Genomic DNA, 23,814 nt, shown 5'->3' on the forward strand with positions numbered 1-23,814 from the left:
TCTCTCTCTCTCTCTCTCTCTCTCTCTCTCTCTCTCTCTCTCTCTCTGTCCCTCTCTCCCTCTTTCTCTTGGTCCTTCTAACCCTACTGTGTAATGCACTTATTAACTTATTAACTCCAGAAGTCACCTACTTTCTGGGGGTAAATAACTTCATAAAGACAGGAAGAACAGACAGGGTGTTGAGCATAGGTCAGACTCCATCACAGGGGCATATTCTGTTGAGAGATCTGTTTCGGAAAAGTAATTTGTATTGAAGGTTATCTTGGTATCTTAAGGAATGTAAGACCCCTATTTTACATACATCTTAAAACACAACCAAAATCCACTCCTCACAGAATATTGCAGGAAAAACATATGGAAAAACTTGCCAAGTAGGCAGAAAACAGAAAAAAGGGGGGAACAGCTGGCAAGGGACTGAGTAATTTAAACAGTGGTCTGAACACCCAAATATTTCAAAGCTCATTATCTGGCCTGGGCTCCTCAAGGAAGAGCCAGCTGACTCCATCTCCTGGAGCTGTTTATCACCTCCTTATCCTAAAATCAGCAAGTGTTCTGAAAGGAAACAACAAAAACAACAACAAAGAGACCTAAATGTTATTTCTCTGTAAGAGCTCTAAACAGCTGAAAAATTCATCACAATCCCAATTTAGTTGCTATTCTTTCCCTTGTTGCAGTAAACATTAACAACAGACACAAATACAGTTGCAGGTACTGAGAAAATTTGTGCCAAAAATATCCAAGGCTCCCTGCCTGCAAACTTCCTTTCTCTGACTTCCTTTAAGACTTTTAAGGTCCTGTTCACATTTGCCTTACAAATAACAATGCACACTACTGGCTTTCATTGTGTCCATTCTGCTTTTCTGCCCCAAATGATTGTGCTGTGTTGCTGGAGGCTGTTAGTAGCCAGCCTGAACAAGGAAGCAGTTGTGCGGTTCAGGGGTACTATTCTCATCAAAAGGAGAGAAGAGGGTGTTGTACTCTAGCTCTGTGGAGTGTCTAGGTCTGCAAGATTCACCGCAATTCTCTCATGAGTATCTGACTTACCATGTGGAGAGCATTGCATGAGAGTAAGTAGGATTAGGCCGGGGGAAAATGCTTCATCTTCTCCCATACAGAGCATCAATGAGCAAGTTTTGACTTCTGGCATTTTTGGTAATGGTGATGATTTTATAGGGGAGACTGGCTGCTGCCTTATCAGTGTAACAGATTACATAAACCTTTGGTGTTTCCTTTCTAACCAAAGCCCTTTTTAAGGATATGCTACGGTGTAGGGCAGTGGTGTCATACTCAAACAGAAATGGGGGACAGTAAATTGTACAGATCCTTGTGGGTTACATATTGATTTAGAAAACCACATATTAATTCTTATTTTATGATCAATTATTTCATTGTATTTTTATTTATTTAGTTAAATATTTCCCAATTTTATTTTTAATCTCATTCAGTAATTATTATGCCAATAATTATTATTGAGATAGATCTGGGAATCTCTACTAATCACTACAGTCTGAGCTATAATATGATATTAGTTGCTCAGTAAGCATTTATTAAGTGCCTACTTTGGCCCACAGACCTTGATAAATGCTAGAGATATAAAGAAAGGCAAAAGGCCATCCCTACTCTCACAATATATGAACAACTCTGTACAAACAAGCTATATACAGGAAAATTTAGTCATAATCAAGACAGGTAAGGCACGAGAATGAAGAGGGATCAGGAAAGGCATCCTGTTGAAGGTGGGATTTTAGCAGAGGCTCAAAGGAAGACGGGGAAATCAGGACGTGTTGATGAGAAGGGAGAGAGTTGCAGGTATGGAAAACAGCCAATGAAAATGCCCAGAGTCAAGAGATGGAGAGTCTTGTCTGAGGAGCAACTGTTAACACTTTCATTCATCATAATTCACTTTATTAAAAATGAAGTAAAATGTATGAATAGCTGGCATTTATATAGCACTCTAAGGTGTGAAAAGCACTATATATAAATCATTCCGTTTGATGACATACATAAAGGGTTTTGCAAATCTTAAAGTGCTATATCTATATGTGTCAGTTTATTATTGTTATTATTATTATTATTTCTCAAAGCAGCTTTGTTAGGTAGGTATTACTACATTCCTTTTACTGTGGGGAGGTTAAGTGATTTGTGCCAGAGCTAGTAAGTACTAGAAGCAGATTGAACCCAAATCTTTCCATTGCACCAAGTTAAAAAGTCAATTACATGACTAATGTGGAAATGTTTTACATGATTGCACATGGATAATCTCTATCAGATTGCTTACTGTCTTGGGGTGGGGGGGAGAGGGAAGGGAAAGAGAGAGGGATAGAATTTGGAACTCAAAACAAAAAAAAGAATGTTAAAAATTGTTTTTACATGTAATTGGGGAAAATAAAACATTTTTTTAAAAAGTAGCTTACAAATGTTGTTCAAAGAGTGAATGCACCCTTTTTGCTTTTCCCCTTTATTCTCCATTGCCTCCTTTACTCATTACTCTTTTTTTTTCACATTTTCCTCTCCCTTATTTCTTCTTCCTATGTCTCTTCTCTGCTTACCATCTACCTTTCATTTCTTATTTTCCCCCACCCCTAATTTTTGCCCTATTTTTTCCCCCATTTTCCCCACTCCCTTCCTTCCCTTTTAGCTTCTTTCCCAGGCAGGAATCTGTCTAGCATTAGTCCTGGACTTGAAAAGTGATTGTATTAAGGCATAAAAGAAAAAACTTCATCTCTCTGTGCCTAGGACTCAGTATAGAAGCAGGGAGGAAAGGAAGGCAGAGTTAAGAGAGGAAGAATGGGAATGAAGAATACATTCCAAATAGAGAGCAGGAGAAAGGATAAAAGAACAGGACTAGGAAAAAGAGATAAAGAAGTAACCAGCCAGGGTAATGGAAATAATCATGAAAATAATAACCGACATTTATGTAGCCCTTTACTTTCATTTTGCAAAGGAGGAACCTGAGGCTTAGAAAGGTTGAGTGACTGGGCCATGGTCATAGCTTGTAGGGGTAAGAAGAAGGATTTGAACCTAGGGCTTTCCTGACTCTCCAGCAATGCGGCTAGGTAGTTCAGTGGATAGAGAGAGTACTGGGCCTGGAGTCAAGAAGACCTCCGTTCAAATCTGGTCTCAGACACTTACTAGCTGTGTGACCCTGAGCAAGACACTTAACCGCACTCTGCCTCAAGGTACCCCGTAAAATGGAGATAATAACAGCATCTACAAAATGGGGGTGATAATAGCACCAACCTGACAGGGTTATTGCAGGATCAGATGAGATGTAATATAAATGTAAAGTGCTTGCACAATGCCTGGCATATAATAGGTGCTTAATAAATCCTTGTTTTCTTCTTTCCTTCCTTTTTTTTCTTCCTTTCCTCATTCTTTCCTTTCTTCTTCCTAGTATTGAAGATGAGCAAAGGCTACCAATTGATAACTAATTGGCTTCTTGAAATGACTGATCATTATTATCCAATTGTAGTAAAGGAGCCAACATAATGAAAACGCCCCTCAAAAACAACTTGAAACCAGTATTAATATGCCAAAGAATGTCACCACCCTTCCAGGAAAGTCAATTTATAAAGACTAGTTTTGTAACACACAAAAAAATGTGAGTGAATGGGTGTTCATCTAGTCTAAGGCATATGTGTTTCTGCTGAGGATCAAGTCAGAAGACTCCAGTGGGGCCTGGCACCAAATACTGGCTCTTTGACAGAATGAGCCCTAAGTTTTGTGGGAAATGCCTAGTTTAAGGGGATCCTTTTTCTACCATGCCTATCATTCCATATCAAACCTTCAAGACAAATACTATCATTTATTCCAATAAGGAAAGGATGCTGTACTGGAATGGCTCTATTATATTCTGTCATTGAGAAGAAATAGGCATTTTCAACTTTTTTCTTTAGGTAACTTCTTTTGGTTCTCTTCCATTTTGCTGCACCTGATTTCAATGTCACATGAGCCTCATTTCCCTGAGTTCTTGGCAATTCCAATGAATGGAGATGATCCCAAGACCCATGGGTGACTTCTGCCAATTTCCAAATGTGTTTTAACACCACACCCTGATTAGTCATAAAGCTCAATAAAACATTAGCACATACAGAAGCTGACAGGCAAAATTTATTCCAGAACTCTTGACAGAAATAAATGATACCCAGGCAGCCCCTCCTACTTACAGTCAAAACCACTGTAGTTACACATAGGAGCCATTTACATTCCCTCTTCAAGTGTTGTGTTGCCATCTTTAAAATCAGTCCAACTAAGGAGAGGGTGGGGACACTGATGAGGAAGGAGTGCCCTGAAAAGATAGGAAAATTCTTTCTTTTTTATTAATTAAGATGGAACATAGCCAAGAACTACTTGGTCATTTTTCAACTATGCCTCGGCGAGGCCACAGTTGGAATTGCTCATAGCTCCATCAGTAATAATAATAATAGTAATAATAAAAATAAATGAATAAAAAAAGAATAATAAGACCTAAATTATATTGTGCTGTCTTAACAAATTTGTTTCTTTAAGAAATTGAAACAAGTCCTGTGGGGGGTGAAAAGTCCCTTAAATTTTAGCCCTACTCATTACGTAGCAATTAACTAGTTTTTACTAAAAGATCATGTCACTGAAGGAGCAAAAAGTATTCACTATTGGTTATAGTTATGTTTATTCTGAATAATGTCCATTATATACTTGAAGTTTAGGTTATTACTGTGTGATTGTACTCTTACTAAGAAGCTCAAAGCATTTCACAGATGCTATTTAATTTAGCCTCTTCTCTGACATGGGTAAAACATTTTCATTTGTTTTCCAAAGGGTAAATATGTGGGATTTTCCTCCTAGCCATATTTTTAACTAGTCAAGCCAGTAGAGGTGACAGGTTTTGCTCTGTTGCAAAAGAGGACAGCAGAAGGTAATAGGGAGGTCTGATCCTTTTTCCTTGTTGGGAGGCAGGGTCAGATGCTATCATACCTGTAGTGTTCATTTCCTTCTGTTATCTCAAAGGTTTCACAGGAAAACCCTGATGATTTAGCAAGAAGAACCTCTCAAATACTGAATTCACAAACTTACTGAACCTCAATATGAGTCTATTCAGGAATTCCCTTTTTTTACTATGTGGACTACTCGGTATGAATTGTGCAACTAAAGACTTTTCTTACTCTGGTTATCAAGATGGGAAAAGCAGTTGGATTAGGCCAAGAACACAGAGAGGTTTATGCTGGAGACAACACCATTCTGAGGGATCAAGCAAAATCTATGAAGGAAGGAAAGATACTAGAAAGGCCTAAAAAAGATCTTAACTCTGGGCTACATCTGGGTCCTTTTCTCTCTCTACATTCTTTCTTGGTGATCCTTTCCATAGGTTCAATTTTCATCTCTATGCAGATGATTCCCAAATCTACCTAAGCACCATTCATCTCTTACCTGTCCTGTAAACCCACATCATGAAGTATGTGTTTCATATTTCCCCAGAGTCCCATGGGCATCTCAAACTCAACATTTCCAAAGACAGTATTTACTATCTTTCCCCTTAAACCCAACCCTCTTTCTAATATCTCTGTTTCTGTTGAGGATTCCGCCCTTCTACCAGTCAACCAGGTTCACAACCTAGTAGTCATCCTTTACTTTTCATCCTTCCTCACCCTGCCCTCCATCTGATCAGTTAACCAGTCTTACTGATTTTAAATCCTTAAGCTCACTCATATCCTTTCTCTTCTTTCCAAACAACCTCCACTCCAGGCCCTCATCACATTCATATGAACTATTGCAATAGCTTCCTAATTGGTCTCCCTGCCTCCAGTGTCTCTCCTCCCCAAACTATCCTCCACAGAGAGAGCTACCATATTGATATTCTTAGAGCAGAGGTCTGACCATGTCATTCCACTGCTTAATAAAGTGGAAACTCCAATTTAAGGCCCTTCATAATCTGGCTCCAACCTATATTTCTAGACTAATTTCCTATTACTCTCCCTCATGCATTCTAAATCACAGTCAAGCTGACCTACTTTCCAGTCCCTGTCTATGATATTTTATTTCTTTTTTTTTTTTTTTTTGGTTAGGCAATGGGGTTAAGTGACTTGCCCAAAGTCACATAGGTAGTAAGTGTTAAGTATCTGAGGCTGTATTGGAACTCAAGTCCTCCTGACTCCAGGGCCAGTACTCTGTCCACTGTGCCACCTAGCTGCCCCTATGACATTTCATTTCCTGCTACTGAGCCTAAACTGACTCTTAACCTTTGCCTCTTAGAATCCCTAGCTCCTTGAAACTCCTCAATGATCATCTCAAGTACCACCTTCCATAAAAGACTTTTCCTGATTCTCCCCACCACCAACAAAAATCATTTTGCACTTATTTTATATATAATTTTATTGACTTATCACCTAGGGTATGCTAGCAAATGTTTAACCACTGGTTTTCCAGGGTTGGGGGGAGGGTGGAGAATGTATACATGACATACTTCTAACTTTAATCTCTGTTAATAACATTTTCTCCATCCCTTTCTTAAATCTAGACAGCCAACAAGACAATAAATCAAGCCCTGACTTTGTAGCATTTACTGATGTCTGAGGTCTAAATGCTCACCTTGAAAACTTAACAATGGATTCCTGTACAAGCTGGCTCCAGCACACTTCTGCTTATATGCGTACGTGTAGTTTTTCTCCAGTAGAATGGAAGCTTCTTGAGAGAAGGGACTGTCATTTTTGTCTTTGCATCTGCAGCATCTAGCACAGTACATGCCACATTGTAGGCACAATGAATATTTTTAATTGAATTGAGTTGAATTTATATAGCACTTCACAGTTTCAATCAACTCAACAAGCATACATTAATTATCTACTATGTACAATATATCATGCTAGTCTCCAGAGATACAAAGACAAAAACCAAATAGCACCTGCCTTCAAAAAGCTTACATTCTACTGGATTTACAGTGGTTTGTTTTTTTTATAACACTCCTGTGAGGTCTTCAAATCATAAAGAAGTTTTTTTTTCCTTAGATCAAGCTTAAATGTATATTTCTGCAACTTCTATTTGTTCCTTGTTCTGCCCTCTGGTGCCAAACATAACAAGTATAATCATTTTTGCACACAATAGCCCTTCAAATTCCTAAAGGCAGATATCATTTGGGCTCACATGCAAGTCAATTTCCTTCTCTGAACCTCAACTTTTGCATCTGTAAAAGAAGGCCAAATAAAAAGAGCACTGAGTTTGTCACCAGAGGACTTCTGTTCAAATTTCAGTCCTACCACTTGCTAACGATGTGACTTTAAGCATGTCAGTTCCCATCCCCATTTCCAACTATTCTTACCCCATGTAAAAATATTTTTAGTTTCAATTCTAGGTTCTGGAACCACAGTTTGGATCCAAGTCTTCTGACTCTAGGTATGTCTCTTTTCTGTATCTACTTCAAATGAGTCACCGGTGTCATATGATATGGCATGGCGTGACATGGCATGGCACAGCTTGATATGGCATGATGTGGTATAATATAGTATAGCGTAAAGTAGTGTACTGTAGTGTAGAGTAGTATAGTAAGAACAGGGCATTTGATAATCAGAAGACAGAAGTTCAAATCTCAAAGTACTTATGTGACTTTTTGGACAAGTAATTTAACCTCACTCTTAGTTTCTTCATTTGTAAATGTAATGAGTTGGACTCAATGAACTTCTAATTTAACATCCTACAAGATTCACTGTGCATTTGTCAAGGTGCAATTTTTTTCAATATGTTAATAATGATCAATATAAATTTTTTACTAGCATTTTTTGAAATAATTCACAGTTAAAAACAATATATCCTAGAAAAAGGAATGAAACATTTAGATTTGGTGACATGAGGTACAATTCTCTGTCCTACTTAACTGGATAATCCTTTGATCCTGGATAATAATTTATTTCATTTCTCAGAACCTGAGTAACACCAGAAAAAAGAGGACTTGTATTTATTTCAGTCACATCATGTGAATGTATGTATAAAGTATTTGGACACTCTTAGTTAAAGGGTTCAACAAAAATAAGAAAGAGGAAATAGGGGCATGTCCCATAAATTATTTCCATAGTCAATGCCGGAGGTTTATAAGCAAGCAGATAAACAAAAAAGCCGTATGTAGGATTCCAACCTGGTCTAAGGCACTGAGTCGTAGTAGCTTCTTTAAACTATTCAAATGAAACGAATCATGGCTAGCTCAAGAAAAAAGGTGAAAGAAAATTGGATGTAAGGGTAAACAAAAATGGCCATTTTTACTACCACTTCTTACCAAACTGCCTCATCTCCTAAACTGATATTGTTTCACTGTATTCAAGGCAGTAAAGATAGGTCATCAGTCACATAATTTATAATGTTTCTCAGGACAAAATGATTAAGCTCTCATGCTCTATCATTTTAAAAATTACTTTCCAAATACTTGTATTGCATTTGTAGAAAACTTCATTTACACTCATATAAAGTTGTTACTGGGTCATTTTCTACTTGTAAATTTTAGTCTGATGAAAGATTAAAGCTATACCACTTTGAAGTGCTATATGAATATGTTACTATCATTATCTTTATGTGCAGAAAAAATAGAAATAGGAGCCTGTAAAAAAAGGTGTTGAGTCATGTGAATTTTGGTGCTGATCTATTGTTGGATTGAATTATTTTGATTTTGAGGGATGATTATATTATATCCACCTAATTTTTATTTTGGCATATGGTGTGAGATTTTGATCTATGCCTGGTTTCTGCCATACTCTTTTCCAGTTTTCCCAGCAGTTTTTTTCAAAGAGTGGGTTCTTATCCCAGAAGCTGGGGTTTTGGGTTTATCAAATAATAGATTACTATAGTCATTGACTACTGTGTCTTGCATATTTAACCTATTCCGTTGACCTACCACTCTATTTCTTAGCCAGTACCAAGCAGTTTTGATGATTGTTGCTTTATAATACAATTTAAGATCTGGGATGGCTAGGCCACCTTCTCCTGCATTTCTTTTCGTTAGTTCCCTTGATATTTTGGACCGTTTGTTCTTCCAAGTGAATCTTGTTATTATTTTTTCTAACTCTATAAAATAATTTTTTGGTAGTTTGATTGGTATGGCACTGAATAAGTAAATTAGCTTAGGTAGAATTGTCATTTTTATTGTATTAGCTCAGCCTACCCATGAGCAACTGATGTTTTTCCAATTATTTAGATCTGACTTTATTTGCATGAAAAGTGTTTTGTAATTTTGTTCATAGAGTTCCTGGGTTTGTTTTGGGAGGTAGACTCCTAAATATTTTGTAATGTCTACAGTAAGTTTAAATGGAATTTCTCTTTCTATCTCTTACTGTTGGGCTTTGTTGGTAATATATAGAAATGCCGATAATTTATGTGGGTTTATTTTATAGCCTGCAACTTTGCTAAAGTTGTTTATTATTTCAAGTAGTTTTTCACTTGATTCTCTAGGTTTCTCTAAGTATAACATCATGTCATCTGCAAAGAGTGATAGCTTTGTTTCTTCTTTGCCTATTGTAATACCTTCAATTTCTTTTTTCTTCTCTTTCCACCTAATTTTTAATTGCTTGCTTGTTTCTTATTGGATACCAGAAAAGTTAGAAAGCAAATGATTACGTAAGACTATGAGTGAAACATCCACAACCCTGACAAGCCAATAGAAGCGTTCCTGATTGGCTGATAGCACTCTGGGGATTCTTGATTAGTTGATAGTGAGTCTAGAATTATAAAACCAACAGCTAGGCTCTATGTAGGTGTCCAAATGGGAGAATTCCAGAATCAGGGCCACATATTCTGAGAATGAAAGTTATGCAGATTAAATTAGATAACAATACACAAGAGTAGGCTCTTCAACTTGAAATCAATATAAAATCTTAGTTCAATCATGAAGAGAACAATATCACTGGGGAAGTTTGTTCTTAGCAGGTTCTAGGAATCAAAAGACCTTGCATGGACTGGCTTTCCTCACATACTCTGAAGTTCCAGGGAGATCTGCCACTCATCATCCAAAAGTTCACACTTCCTCTCTCCTTCAACTTCTTTTTCTTTTTTTTCCCGCAGAATCTCTGCCAACCAATCAGAGGCCCCTTCACACACACACACACACACACACACACACACACACACACACACACACACACACACACACACACACACACACACTATGGAGTTTTCACAAACCGATGTTCTGCATTCTGGAAATCTGAGACTCCCAAAGCAAGGGAGTCTCACTTAAATTATTTTTTAATGTATAGATTGTTTTCCCCCCTTGTCAATAAACCCTAGAAATTATATTGTTGTGATATGTAGTGTAAAGTGGCAGGATTAGATGGGGAAAGAGAGAAGTAGGTATTAGAACTGGAGACCAAGATGGGGGACAGGTAGGTAGAGATCAGGTATAGCATTTCTCTGAACCCAAAGAATAAAGCTGTTCAGGGACCCAAAAGCTCAGGGGACTCAATAACTTGAGATGGGATGTGGTGATCAAGGAAGGTTTAGAAAAGAATGAAAGATGAAAATCCTGAGGCCAGTTCTAAGAAAATGCCTCGACTTGGAGAAGATAAGCTGCGAAATAGACAAGCTGATGTAATTCAATGAAACTAAAGTCCAGTGTGATATCTTTCACAGGAACCAGGAGAATTATAAATCTATAAAAAGCAGAATCTTTCAAAGTTTTTGAAGTATTATAATTTTGTGCATTCCAATATTTATGCCTACACACTTGAAATGCAAGGCTTTGATGTAAAACCTTTCTCAACTTTCAAGTGTCACACTATTTCACTTTATTCCTAGTTCCTCAACTGTTTTAAATTGGCTAAACTGTGATTTAATTGTGTCATTAATGGTCCCCTCAAATATCCCTTTCATAAAGGTTTAGCTCACAAAATGCGTTGATCTCATCCAATGAGAAAGGCCTTCCTTGCCATTTCAGAGGATGTATGCATTCCACATATGATGTCTCCAGCCATAAATAACCTTCTAAGATTTCAGAGAAAGTAAGAAACAAGATGCAGGTTTACTATCCAGAACAGTGCAGGAAATTGGGTGTGTTGCTAAACTATAGGAACTCTTCTCTTATTCCTATGCCTCTGTAGTTGGGAGATAGTTGGAAACTGTCCTAAAGCAATTTTTCTTATTTTTCACTTTTCCCATAATTACATAGTCATAGTATCTACCCATTCAGGTGGACTCAGTTTGGGGCAAGTAGAAAGGTAAGAAAGATCCTAAAAGCTTTGGGTAAGCACTGATTTATTTTAAATGAGTCTGATCCTATGAAGAACCAAGTTGAACAGGAAACACCCTAGGAATAAAAGAATCTTTGGATAACTTCTAGTCATCAGCAATGTGAAAAATGAAGAGAGAAGGGCAGATTCTTGAATCTGCTTGCCTAGCCATTCATCTCAAAGTATTCAAACGATTTAAAAGTAATAGTTTCCAAAGTAAGTAATTTTTATTCCTACCATTGGATCATTATGGTATTTTTTTGGCACTTTAAAGACGGTAAAGTAATAAAAATTTACTAAAGCCAGGAAAAAGTAAGCCAAGCAGCAGAATATTTTTGTGACTAGAGAAAACATTGTACGTGTCAGATTCCTTGTCATCCCCCTCATTAGTCATGCTATGTGTAGGTATATGTATATATGTATGTATATGTATATATCTGTATATGAATGTGTGTGTGTTATCTCACTGATTTTCACTTACAGCTAGGATGTTTTAAAGGCGTCTGAGTAACTTTCATTGTAGATTTATTTTTGACGACACACCAGATCAGATGTTTCAGATTAAGCAGATAATCTGCTCTTGGTAATTCTCAAGTTAACCTTCCTTCTCCATCCCAGGGGTTTACAATCTATTCTTTCTAATCATTGATGACTGTGGGACATCTTGCTTGACTTCTAGGGTCACTAGTTATCCTATACTGGTCAACTAAAAGCTAGTTACTGCGAACAGACCCTTCTTAAAATCCAACTACAGTATTTGACTGTTTGACTATTTGACCCTCTGCACCAATAAATTCCTCAAACTGACCACATGCTGTGTGTAAAACTATTTCCTTCTACTTGTTCTTAATTTCCTTGTTAAGTGACCCTTTGTTCTCATATTAGAGAAGAGCTTTAAAAAAGAAACTCATCTTGGTGGAAGTTTGGGGGATGGGTAGGAATTAGGAGGGAGATTATCTCAATGACCCTTCTACTTTTGAGAAATTAATTAGATAAATAAATTAACTAGGTTTTACTCAGATGTAGGTTTCCTGATAATTTTACTTTCTAGTGGTTCTCTATTATTATCTGACAAGTTGTGCTTATGATAATTTTTAAAAAGAGGTTGCAAATTTTTATGTCTTACTAGAAAAGTATAGTCCAGTATGGAGAAGTAGAACTATACTGGATGGTCAGGAAAAAGTGGTGTTTTGTCCTGGCTTTTATGCCAGGTATCGACTTGGTCCTCAATTTCCTCCTTGGTCCTCAATTTCCTCCTCTGAAAAATAAGTAGGTTGTAAAATAATTAAGCCATTTTTAAAGTATTTTTCAAGTTCTTACTCCATGTCAAAATATTTTTACTATAAGTGTTCCTTTAAAGTATCATTTAATTATTATTAACTCAGAAACTTATTCTCATAACACTGTAATATACATTTATTGTAATTAGCAATACAAGTACGTAGTGCCTTACAGTTACAAAGCACTTTACATATATTATCTCACCTTAAAAAATCCAAAATATTTAGTACTAAAATATTTTATAAAGTCTTAATTTGCCTCTGTAGTTACCAAAAATATTGTTTGAGTTACATCTTTAAAGTTTTCAGAGGGATGGCAGAATTTCAGAGTTGGAAGGGACCTTCAAAGCAATCTAATCCAGCCCACTGCAATATGCTAAACCAATGGTCATCCAGTGTCTACTTGAAGACCTCCAGTGAGGCAGGCAGTGACTACAATCCACTTTTGGATAGCTCCAGTTGATAAGAAATGTCTTCTGATATTCAGCTTAAATTTGCCTTTTCAACTTCTGCTCCTTATTCCTAGGTCTGCCCTTTGGGGTTAGATAAAACAAGCCTGATCCCTTTTCCACATGACAGCCCTTCAATTGTGTAAAGACAGCTATCACAGCAGCTTGGTGGTACAATGAACAGAACACTTTGGCTTAGAGTTAGGGAGACCTGAATTCAAATTCTCCCTCATATAGCCATATGACCCCTGAGCAACTCATTGAACCTCTCTCAGGATGCTCATATATAAAATGAAAGGATTGGACCAGATAGACGCAAAGGTCCCTTCTAGTTCTAAATCAATGATCCTTTGACTTCTCTTCTAAAGGCTAAACATTCCCAGTTCTGAGGATCATAGATGTTAGATAGAAAGACAGACAGATAGATAGATAGATAGATAGATAGATAGAGCATTTATTCATTAAACACTGCTACTTAGAATTAGAAAGGACTATGGAAATAATTTAGTCCAACTCTTTCATTCCATAGATGAAGAAACTGGATACCAGAGAGGTAAAGTGACTTATCTAGTGCCACATAGTCAATAATTAGCCAAACTATGATTTGAAACCCAGTCCTCTGACCGAAAAACCTGTCGTCTTTCCAGAAAAATAAATAAAGTTAATTTGGTATGGCCTGTTCTTGCTTAAAGTTAAGCTATCTCTATATGATGCCTGCTTCTTTTTCTAGATATTCACTAAACATTTCTTTGATAATACAAAATAGAACTTTACTAGAAATCGAAATTATACTCTATAGCTTTGAAAATCAGCAATTTGTCCTTTGTTAATTGTGCAGTTCTTTTCCCAATCTCCATGTTCTTTCAAATATAACTGACAGTGTCTTAGTAATCTTATGTTTCCATTATCTCAGTATCCAAGGATGTAGTTCATCTAGTCCATGTGACTTGAATTCATCAGGGGATAGGTGCCCTCATTTCTTTATTTATACTGGTTATCTCCTCCATTAACCTTTTCTTTGGCCATGAGGACTATAAGAATGGCTAGAAGAAATTAAGCAAGAGATTTTTTAAAAATGAAATTAAGATTGAAATGAGAGTGCTAGAAGAAGAAAAAAAAATAGGAGAATAAATTACTTAGAACTGTGGGTCCAAAACTGTCCAATCTGCAAGAAAAACCACAGAGGCAGAGCTTCAAGACATTAACCATTTATTAAAGGACCCAGACCCCTGCAATGAATGGGATTCAGATTTTCCTCGTGATCTGAGATGCCCCCTTCCTCTAGGGCCTTAGTTTTATAGTGCTTGATACCCAGATGATACAGAAGAAGCACAGTAAAATAGAGTCTTATTGGTTGATATATCTTGACCCTGATCCTCCAGGAGGGTCTACACAAAACACAGAATCCCATTGGTTGACAAATGAGCCAATGAGCAGACCTTGATAGACCTTTCTTACTTTTTCAGGAGGTCCTACTAAGCCAATGAGCAGATCCATAGGCTGGGCTGATAAATAGATGTCAAAACATCTATATAGACCAATAAACCAATAGAAAGACAGCCACAGGCTGGCAAATGGGGTCACATTGGCCAAATGCTTAGCCATCTCCCTATGTTGGGCAATAGAGGGATAATGAGGGATGGAGGGGCAACAAAAATATCTGGGAAACTTTCCATGTCATTGGGTCACCTCTGCCACGCTGGGCTTAGTCACCATAGCAAAGAAAAACAAGGGTGGAGGTCCTCAAGATAGCTTCCTATGATTAAGCAAGTGAAGTCAACGATCTGTAGTTCATAGCTCTGGCCCCTAATATACAGAACTTAGAATTATTTTCTCTGTGGAATCATATCAAATTCATTAATACTGATTGGAATAAAATAGGGGTTCAATTAATCATTTATCACAGAATGGAAGGTAGAAAACCTTACCTGAGTAATGGTCAGCTTGAAAAACAGAATAGAGAAATAATAATTCAGTGAATGTAAGAAACAAAAACCATTAAAACAAAATCAAAGATAAAAAATTAGGAAAAAATTAAAATATCTACTATAAAAAACAACTAACTTGGAAAACAGTTTGAGGAGAGAGAATCTAAAAATCATTAAATTCCATGAAGACCGTGACCAAGCAAAAAAAATCTGGATAACATATTTCAATAAATCATAAAAAACCTCACCTAGATATAATTGAACCAGAAGGCAAAATGAAATTAAAAAGAATCTGCTGATTACCTCCTGAAAGAAAACAATCTAAAAACATGCAGAAATGACAGAATTTCTAGTTCAAAGAAAAATATTGCAAACAGCCAAAAAGAACAATTTCAACCTCAAAGGAGCCCCCATTTTGATCACACAATACAATTATAAAGGAGAGTAAATCTTAAAATATAATACTAAAAAAGGCAAAAATAAAGTCTTACAACGAGGAATCATTTAACCTGGAAAATTTAGCATAATCCTAAAAGGAAAAAAATGTACTCTTAAGAAAATACTTCCAAGAATTCCTAATGGAAAGTCCAGACCTGAGTAAAAACTTTGAAATGTCAAGATGTCAAGAAAAACCTAGAAAGGTATTTACGTTTGAGCCCATAGAATACAATGCATAATAATGAAATGTTTATATTCTAATAGGAAGAAAAAAATTAGTTTTCACTTCAGAATCTCACTGTCTTTAAAGGTCACTCAGAGAGTTAAGTTGCAAACAAAAGGACTGAGTCTCTGCACCTTTGCCCAGGCTAACTCTATACCTGGAAGGTACTCCTGCCTTACCTCCACATCATAGAGTACTCAAGCACCATCTTCTTCATAAAGTCTTTCCTGACCTTCTCTAAGTGCTTTCTGAAGCTATGCTGTTTTTTTAAACTACATTGCATATATTTATATTTATTAAGTTTATATTTATGTTATATATATTTTATATGTCCTTCTTGTACTCCATTCAAATGTAAATTATTTGCCAGGAAAGATTGTTGTATTCTTTATGCTTGTATTCCAATGCCTAGCTCAGCACCTGGCAGGTAGTAGGCACTTAATAAATATTTGTTGATTAATTGATTAACGTAAAACACTGGGAGGAAAAGGAATACACTAGGGGGGAAATGAGGAAGAATTATACTATTTTGTATAATCAGGTTGAATAAGAAGAGTATACAAATAAGGATGAGGAGTGGAGATAGTAGACATCTCGTTATCTTCACTCTTATCTGAAATTCACAAAGGAGGGTTGAACATATATACATATAATTAGGTACATAAATGCATTAAACTCAAAGAGGAAATAAATAGAGAAAAGGAAGAAGGGCTTAGGTTTAAGAAGGAGGGAATAGTCATGAGCAAAACAAACATCAGCTTCAGGAGGCATATCATAAAGGAGGTATCAGAAAAGAAAAAGAAAATATGAGAATTAAGGATTAGGATCTACCCTTGATAAAAAAAAAGAGATGTAGAAGAGCAGAAACAGATTACTTCAGTTACAGAAATTAAATATTCAGTTATGAAAGGATCATATTCCTCCTTTTTCCTTTGCCTCATTCTTCCATACATAAAGAAGAATTGAGAACAGAGAGAGGAAAGTACAAGAAAATATGCTAGAGGAAAGCCCACACTTAATAGCCATAACCATGAATGTGAATGGAATGAATTCATCCATGAAATGGGGAAGGGTAAAAGAGTGGATTAGACAGAAGAATTCAACAATATATTGTTTATAAGAAACTCACTTGAAACATAAAGCTTCACATAGGATTTAAATGAGGGGCCAGAGCAGAATTGTGATGCTCCAAGTGAATTTTAAAAGAAAGAGTAGCAATCATATTCTCAGAGAAGGCACCTTTTTTTAAAAAGAGATAAGTTAACTATATCATGATTAAAAGAATTATAGATAATGATATAATAACAATAATTTATGTAAGTATCAAGTGGTATAACAAAAATGACATGGTTAAAAGAAATAAATAAAGTAGCTACATTATGCTTAAAGGCATTATAGATAATGAAAAAATATAAGTACTTAATGTGTGTATGAAATGGCATAACAACTAAGTACTTAAAGGAGAAGTTAACAAAACTGTAATGAGAAATAAACAACAAAATTGTAATAGTTGGGTACCACAGTGTGCCCCTTTCAGAACTAGACAAATCTTTAAAAAAAAAAAAAGATTAACAAGAATGATGTAAAAATCTGAATAGAATTTTAGAAATTTAGCTATGCTATATGTCTAAAGATCACAGGATGGGAATAGAAAGTAATACTTACATTTCACATCTATGTAAGGCATCTTTGCAAAAATTGATCATGTTCTAAGATTTAAAATAACTCATAAACAAGTACAGAAAAGTAAAAATATTAAAAACATCATTTTCCACAATGCAACCAATTATACTCAATAAAGGACATTTTAAGTAAGAATTTAAAATTAAATGGAGACTACATAATTCAATTCTAAAGTGTTGGTGGCTCAGAGGACAAATTATTGAAATAATAATTAATTTTATCTAGGAAAATGATGAAAATAAAACAATATACAAAAAAAATTGTGATGTAGCCCAAAAAATCCTTGGAGGAGCTGCTCGCTAGCTATAGATATAAATACATATATCTACATACATATATATGCATATACCCATACACACACACACACACACGCACACACACACACATATTCAGATTTGATTCACTATTAGGAAAGCTATGATAGGCTATATTAGTAACAAAGGCAACAAAAATATCATGATTATATCAATAGATTCAGGAGAAGTTTTTTGAAAAAATATAATACTTTAAGTAAAAAAAACAAAAATTAAAATACATAATAATAAATGAATCATTCTTTAATATAATAAATAGCATCTACCTAAAAGCAGGTAGCTAGCATTTTCCATAATGGAGAAACAGTAGAGACTTTTTCAATAAGATCAGGGGAAAAGCAAGAGTTTCTACTGTCACCACTACTATCAAATGTAGTTCCAATAGTGCTAGCTATAACAATAAGACAAAAAAAATTAATTGAGGGAATAAGCATGGGTAGGCATAGGGACTAAATCTGTAATTTCACTTGCAAATGGAACTCCCTATTCAGAAAACTTCTAAAAAGATTGATCAGCACTTTTTCTGTGCAATTTATAGGCTCAGAGCATTGCCTAGAGAGCCAAGAGGTTCAGTGACTTGCCCCAGGACACAGTCAGTATGTGTCAGAAATGAGACTTGAACCCAGGTCTTCATGTATCCAAGGCCAGATCTCTACCTCTTATGCCATGCTAGATTTTTGCATAGGCAAAAAAGAGGGGTGGGGGAAAATAGCTTTTTGCAGGTAATAAAGTAGTTTACTTAGAGGTTCAACCCAAAATTAATTTAAACAATCAATAACTTCATCAAAGTAGCAAAATATCAAATAAGCTCCCTAGCCTTTCTGTATATTACCAATAAAATCCAATCTGAAGAAATAAAAAAAGAAATTACATTGAAAATAACTACAAAATGTATAAAATACTAGAGAGTGCAGTTAACAAAATGTGCAGGAATTACATAAATATAGCTATTGTCAAAAATAAAGACAGACATAAATAATTAGAGAAATATTAATTGTTCGTGGTTGGGCAGTGCCAATATAATAAAAGTGACCAAACCTCATAAATTTGTTTACTTATTTGCATCATGTCAATAAAACATCCAATGAATTGCTTTTTAGAACCAGAAAAAAATAGTAACAAAAGTCATCTATAGTTCCAAAAGTTCAAGAATCTCAAGGGATATAATTTAAAATTTAGGAAAGAAAGAGACCCTACCAGTGCCAGATCTCAAACTATACTACAAAGGGGTAATCATCAAAACTATTTGATTCTTCTTTCCTAATCTGTGTAGTGCAGCTAGTGGGAGCCATCCCCAGTCATCCTGATCTATATCTTGCCACTGCATCCAGACAGCTGTGGAGGAGAAATGAAGCTGGTGACTTTGCACAGCCCTCTCTCACTTAAATATAATTCATTTGCAAGTCATGGCATCACTTTCCTGATGTCATGGTCCTCTTTGAGAACAAAGGACAAAAAACAACAACAGTGCAGCTAGTGCTGGCCACATTAGCAGCAGGCGCCTTCTCCAGGAGCACCCTACTCTTCATTGACATCACTGAAAAGAATCAAGCTGCAGAATTTTGACCTTACTTGAAATCTAAAAGAGCTGAAATCTCAAGTGAGATCTCTGAAGTTGGATTTGTGTAGATTTAGCCCAGATCAGTGATGTTTCACTAAAAAAATGATAAAAGTCTCAAGAATATAATGAACAATGTATATACTCTATATTGATCCTGAAGTCTGACAAGTAAGAAGCTTTGATTGAAAGCCTTTGTGAAAAGCTGGCTAAATTTCAAGAAAGTGAACATTTGTCCCTGAGGCTGAAATTACTGAGCAATCTTTTGCATGGGATGGATAAGAATACCACTATATGACACAGAATATGTGCAATCTTATCAAGGTAGCAGCATCTTGTGGTCCCATTCCAACTGAACTGATCAAGTTCAGAAACAGATTTGTAACTTGAACCTCAACACTGAAAAAACAAATATTCCTTTAAGGCTATTCTGTGAGGCACCTGAAGAGGGTCATTTCTTCAAAAGTCATATTGGATTTTTAGGAAATCTCACAGAAAACAATGCTTCTTAGGCTTGCATTGATGCCCACAGATGTATCTTAAGAGTAATCAATCAGTTAATAAGTATTGATTAAGCACCTTTTATGTGCCAGGGACTGTGCTAAGAGGTAGAGATCCAAAGAAATATAAAAGATGGTCCCTGCTCTTGAGAAGTTCATGATCTAATGGGGGAAAAGCATGCAAAAAACTATGCACAAGCAAGTTATATACAAGATAATTTTAAGATAACCAACAGAGAGAAAACACTAGAATCAAGAAGGATTGGGAAAGGTTTTCTATAGAAGATGAAACTTTAAGGAAGCCTCAGAAGCCAGGAGGTAGAGATGAGGAGGGAGAATATTCCTCCAGAACAGCCAGTGAAAATGTCTGGGTCAGGTGTTGGCGTGTCTTGTTCAAGGAACATCAAGAAGTCCAGTGCCATTGAATTAAAGAGTATGTGGTGGGGTATGAGGTCTAAGAAGACTGGAAAGGATTTAACCATCTTCTTGCTTTAATACCATCCAAAACTTGGAAGAGGAGCTTGTTCATGATCTTTTAATCAGATTCATGAGTGTTAAATTGGCATCATATGTCACTTTACCAGAATAATAAAAACTTCATTGATTGCTTTGGCTCATTTTATGAATAGACTACAGGCAAAAATAAGACTTTTATGGAAATGGAAATGGAAAATAAAGAAATTTCTTTTGACACAATACAGCAAGAACTTCAGATGGAAACTAGTAATGTTGAAGCATTTGTTATTGATGCTATAACAACTAAGATAGTATACTGCAAAATTGACCAAACATAGAGAAAAGTAGTTGTTAATCACAGTGCACATCAGAAATTTCAAGCACAGCAATGGCAACAACTGTATGACACACAATGGTCAGAAACAAAATTTGAACTAAGTGGGAAAATGGCCTTCTCAGTCTTTCTGATACCTGATTTTTTATGCACGATTTTATTCTCTTTGGAGAACGTTTTAAATCATAGTAAAAACATTAAAAAATATTTGGCACTGCTTTAAAAAATAGAAAAGTTATCAATGAAAAAGAGTAGGTACAGAAGATCCAGATGCACATGGATATGACAGCATAGTGTTTAATAAATTTAAGGACCTCAACTTCTGGGATAAGGACTCAGTTTTTGACAAAAACATGTAAGAAAACAGGAATGCAGACTGACAAAAATAAAATTTGGGTCATAATCTTATACAAAAGACCACGTAAGCTCCAAATGGGTACAGAACATAGATATAAACAAATTAGAGGAACTATAAGGATTATGGATAGGGAAAAGGTTTTTTTGAATAAACAAGGAAAATAATTTCATGAGATAAATAGAAAATTTTAATTACATAAAATTGGAAACGTTTTGTATAAATAAGGGAAATTTAAAATTAGATGGAAAAAAATTAACTACGTGAAAAGTCTTTGCAGCAAACTTCTCCGATAAAGGTAGAATATACAAGATGAATAGGAAATTGATGCAAATACATAAGAATAAGAGTCCTTCCCCAATAGATTTGGAACTGATCCCCAAAAGTCACTAAATCATTCATACCCTTTAACCCATCTATACCACTACTAGGCTTATAATCACAAAGGGATCAAAGAAAAAGGGCAAAGATCCATATCTATTAAAATATTTGCAATAATAGCAAACATTCATATAGTGCTTATATATATATATATGTATATTATTATCTCATTTGATCCATACAACAATCCTATGAGGTAGATGCTATCATTATCCTATTTTCAGTTGAGGGAATTGAGGCACAAAGAGTTTAAATGACTTGTCACTCACCTTATAAATGTGTATGTGTGGTGCAGCAATAATTAAACTCAAATCTTCCTGACTGCAAGTCCAGGGCTCTTAGCAACTGAACCACTTACCTGCCTCAATATAATAGAACTTTTTTTTTAATTGAAGCAAAGACCTATAAACAAAAACGGTGTCCTTAAATGAGAAATAGCTGAACAAACTTTGGGATATGTGTGTAACACAATATTATTGCACTACAAGGAAAAACAAAAGAGGATAATTTAGAGAAACCTGAAAGGACTTACATGAACTGATGCACAGTGAAGTAAGCATAAGTAGGAAAACATTTTCTATGATGACTACTACAATGACTACTATAAAGGAAACAACTTTGAAAGATTTAAGAAGTCTTGTTTATCAATTCAATGAACAACTATAGTTCCAGAAGACCAGTGAATTATACTTCTCATTTCTTGTTTTAAATTTATTAATTTATTTTGATTTATCAACAATCACTTCTATAAGTTTTTGAGTTTTAAATTTTTCTCCCCCTCCCTCCCTACCTCTTTCCCCAAGACAGCGTGCAATCTGATACAGGCTATACATATACATTCCTATTAAACATATTTTCACATTAGTGATGTTGTAAGTAAGAATTAGAACCAATAGGAGGAACCACCAGAAAGAAGAAATAAAACACAACGGAAGAAAAAAAATAGCAAATAGTATACTTCGATCTGCATTCAAACTCCATTGTTCCTTCTTTGGATGTGGATAGCATTTTCCATCATGAGGCCTTTGGAGATGTCTTAGATCCTTGCATTGCTGAGAAGGGTTAAGTCTATCAATATTAGTCATCTCACAACATGACTGTTACTGTGTACGATGTTCTCCTGGTTCTGTTCACTTCACTCAGCAGCAGTCCCTACAAGTCTTTCCAGGTTTTTCTGAAGTCTGCCTGCTCATCATTTCTTATAGCACAATAGTATTCCATTACATTCATATACCACAACTTGTTCAGCCATTCCCCAATTGATGGGCATCCCCTCGATTTCCAATTGCCACCACAAAAAGAGCTGCTATAAATATTTTTGTACATGTGGGTCCTTTTCCCATTTGTATGATCTCTTTGGGATACAGCCCTAGAAGTACTATTGCTGGGTCAAAGAGTATGCACATTTTTATAGCCCTTTGGGCATAGTTACAAATTGCTCTCCAAAATGGTTGGATCATTTCACAACTCCACCAACAATGCATTAGTGTTCCAATTTTCCCATATCTTCTCCAACATTTATCATTTTCCTGTTTTGTCATGTTGGCCAATCTGATAGGTGTGATGTGGTACCTCAGAATTGCTTTGATTTGCATTTCTCTAATCAATAGTGATTTAGAGTTTTTTTTTCCATATGACTATAAATGGCTTTAATTTCTTCATCTGAGAACTGCCTGTTCATATCCTTTGACCATTTGTTAATTAGGGAATACTTCTCACTTCTTGACAGAAAGGTGATAGACTACAGGTACAGAATGAGACATAAATTTTTTGTCATAGTCAGTATGTGGAACTGTTTATCTTGACTGTACTTATTTGTCCCAAGTGAGGGCATGAGGAGGTGGGTCCAAAGAAAGTCGGATAGTCATAGTAAAATCAAAGAAAAAAAGAAAAAAAAGAAATGAGCACCAATGAAACATTTATAAAATATGCAAAAGAAAATAGAAGTTAAAAAAAAGACACTGACAATCAGGACAATATTGGAATTACTATGTTAAATTTATTATATACTTTTAAAATGAGAGATTTAAGGTTTCATATACATTCTCCAAAGTCCCTTCTAGCTCTAAAATCTATGATCTAGGATTCTCTTTTTTGTTCTTTGTGTATAGAAATGATCATATTTGTTGATGTTTGTGAAGTTCATAATTTTTAAAAAAAGACAGAGAGAGAGAGAAAGAAGAAGCAGAAGAAGAAGAAGAAGAAGAAGAAGAAGAAGAAGAAGAAGAAGAAGAAGAAGAAGAAGAAGAAGAAGAAGAAGAAGAAGAAGAAGAAGAAGGAGAAGGAGAAGGAGAAGGAGAAGGAGAAGAAGAAGAGAATGAGGACCAAAAGAGGACACTGACAGAGTGGTATTAGAATCACTGTATTCAATTTAATGTATAGCTATACTTTGAAAAGAATATGCACATAATGGAGATTCACTATGTAATACACAATCCTTTTTTTCCCTTCCTGTCTTTCTTTGTGTGTGGAAATGTAGGTGTTTGTTGATGTTTGTCAAATTCATAATAAAACAAAAGGAAAAAAATTAAAAGAAGTAATTAATGCCTTTTCTGCTTTGGCCAATGAGAGATCCAACAGGTGTCTGCTTAATTGAAGCTCCCCATCCCTACTCTATCATGCCTGTGTGTCAGGCTCATGATCTGTTTCCCAGATTCATAAATGTTTACAAGCATATCTTAAAACTTTCTAAATGAGAAGTGAACAATACAACAACCTTGTGCAATACTCCTCTTCTC

General features: G+C 35.5%; 1 pseudogene; it reads left to right on the forward strand.

The window, feature by feature from the left end:
- Positions 1–20,481, forward strand: part of LOC114048127 — a 47,171-nt pseudogene extending 26,690 nt beyond the window's left edge.
- Positions 20,482–23,814: the final 3,333 nt, after the last annotated feature.

The sequence above is a fragment of the Vombatus ursinus genome, unplaced genomic scaffold (assembly GCF_900497805.2).
Source record: "Vombatus ursinus unplaced genomic scaffold, bare-nosed wombat genome assembly UNPS02014791.1, whole genome shotgun sequence".
NCBI lineage: Eukaryota > Metazoa > Chordata > Mammalia > Diprotodontia > Vombatidae > Vombatus > Vombatus ursinus.